The following is a 2,935-nucleotide window of genomic DNA, read 5'->3' on the forward strand; positions in this document are numbered from 1 at the left end:
TGACTAACACTAAAAAAGTATTTTTCTGAGGCTGGAGCAGTGGTGCAAGTGGTAAGGAGTCTTCCTTGCTGGCGCTAGCCTAGGACAGACCATGGTTCTATCTCCCAGGGTCCCAAATGGTCCCCAAGCCAGGAGCGATTTCTGAGCACATAGCCAGGAGTAAAAGCTGAGCATCACTGGGTGTGACCCAAAAATCAAAAGCCAAAAAAAAGAAAAGTATTTTTTAATCCATGATATTAATGAAAAAAAAGTAAAATTTTAATAACTTACATTAGTTCCATCTTCTCATTAATTCTCAAAAGTAATCTAAAGTTAACAGTAAATCATAAAGTCTTCTACTTCCACTACTATTACTTTTCCCTTTTAGGAATATGGAAAATTAGACTGATATTACAGAAAATAAAATGGTGAATTAGAAATAAATTCAAGTCAGGAATGTTGCTTGGTAGAGCACATGCTTTGTATACTTCTCTGAGTTTAATCTCAAATCCTGAGCACTGTAAATGAATAAACAAAAACCAATAACAAATAAACAAACAAAACTCCACTACCACCAAGAACAGGAAAAGCAAATTAGAAAATGAAATAAAATTAATTGTCACTATGTACCTCAAATATTTGTTATTCACTTTTGGTCACAATAAAAATATTAAAAAATATAGTTCATTAGAGCTCATTACACAATACCTTTTTTGGGTAAAAACTCATTCTTTCCAGTTAATGTTTTGACTGAAATCAGCAAATGTCAATTCTAAATGTTGTTAAAAAATTTTCAAATTACAATAACAATTCTAACAGCAATTAACATATTTTTCTATAAAAATTTGGCACTCAATGATAATTGAATTCTCTAATTTTGGCTTTGTCAGTTTTCTAAATATTAATTTTTTTTTGATTTTGGTTTTTGGGCCATGACCAGTAATGCTCAAGTTACTCCTGGCTCTGTGCTCAGGGGTCATTCCTAGCAGTACTCAGAATACCATCTGGGATGCAGAGGATTGAACCTGAGTTGGCTACTTGCAAGGCAAATACCTTACCCATTGTGCTATCACTCTAGCCCCTGAATATTAAATTTTTAATATGCTACTTAGTAAACCAACAAAGATCCATGGATTATGTAGAAATTATATTTGGTTTAACCAGAATGGACTCTTCTAAATACCAAGATCAAAGATTTTTAGCCAGATTATTTCTACTGGTGTCATCACAGTCTTTTAGCAATAATAACATTTTTCTAGTGGAAATAACATTGGCTTTTATTTATGAATTTTCAAAATAGTTTTACTTTCATGGTAGTATTGACTAGTTAGTAAAGAGAACTAAGAAATAGACTATTTGCTTGAGATCTGAAGACATTTCTTAATGCCAATGTTTATCCAACATTTCTTATTATAAGTAGCATAATTCTTAGAACAAAAAATCTCATAGAAAGAAATATTCATTTAAATTTTGATTTCATCTTCATTTTCAATTGGCTTAAACTTCATCAAATGCTATGCCAAGAAGTGAGAAGCATATTTGTTAGCTATATATTAATTTGGTCTAAACAATGACTTATCACAATTAGTAAAAACAGAACATATAAGAATAATTTAAATCATTTGGTGCTAGATATTAATTTTGAGTAAACAACCTTAAGATACTTACTTCTATTTGTAGTTGTTTTATTTGTTTTTATAATTGTATTGAGGATATATTCATGATTCTGTGCTGAGGGATCACTCCTGGTTGTAGTTGAGAAATCAGTAGCAGTGTCGTGAGGGGAGGTAGGGCAAGTTTCCTATCCCCTACACTGAATTTACAATCCATTACTTTTATTTTTTAACTATTCCCAGAACTTTTGGGGTTCTTTTAGGCCATACCTGGCAATATTCAGGGGTTTATGCCTGCTCTGCACTCAGGAATCACTCCTGGGACTGCAAGAGAATCATGTAGATTGGGGGGATCAAACCTGGGTCAGATGCATACAAAACAAATGCCCTACTTGCTCAGGCCTCAGACTCTTATTTTAGAAATTTAACATATCATATATCTGTTATGCTGACTAATTTTAAGATTATATGAATATATAATGAGATGCTTACAATGTGCTATTTACCCTTTCTCCACACCATGGTAGTAAATTCAAAATTTCAGCATTTTTACAATGCTTTCATGTTAGTAAAAGGACAAATTTTTTGGACTTGTTTAGTCAGATTTGTTTACATTCTAACTCAGCTATTTACTAGCTATGTGACTATGAGCAAGTAACTTACCCTCTTAAAGTCTTAGTTTACCAGCTCAAGAAAAAGATTTATAGCACATTTTAATTATGGTCTATAAAAGTTAACTGGTTGTCTCAGGGTCTCCTTGTACTATTTGATGTTCTATGTTCCTGTAATGGATACAAAGACAAACCTACTTTCAAGATGCTCTAACTAAAATGTATTGAATTTCTTATTACAGAATATGATATAGCTTAAGGATCTACTATATGTTTCTCAGGATTAGTATCTTATGCCTTCAGTTAGATTAGTGAATATCTAAGAAACTAATTTGTGAATTATCTAAGAAAATAATGACTTAAGAGACTATTTCTGTTAGATTTATTTTTTAATTTTATTGAGATTATTCTGAATCACAAGTCTTTCACAGTTGTATTTCTGGCATAATAAGGGCATAAGTAAGCTTACCATTGCTATTGATTTTCCTCACAATGTTAAATAAATAAGAAATCTTATAAATAAAACTGACATAGTTGCAAATTCATGTATATATAATATATGTATGATATATAATATGATTATGCTTTAAAACTGATGATAGAGAGCTAAAATCAGAAAATGTTGGCCATTTATAGAATATGACTTTGTTAGCCTTTTTTTTTCTTTGCATCTTTTTAACAATCTGTAGATTCCAATAACAAGGAATCCCATCATTTTGGTTCAATTAATAA

This window comes from Suncus etruscus, chromosome 3 (assembly GCF_024139225.1).
Source record: "Suncus etruscus isolate mSunEtr1 chromosome 3, mSunEtr1.pri.cur, whole genome shotgun sequence".
Classification (NCBI taxonomy): domain Eukaryota; kingdom Metazoa; phylum Chordata; class Mammalia; order Eulipotyphla; family Soricidae; genus Suncus; species Suncus etruscus.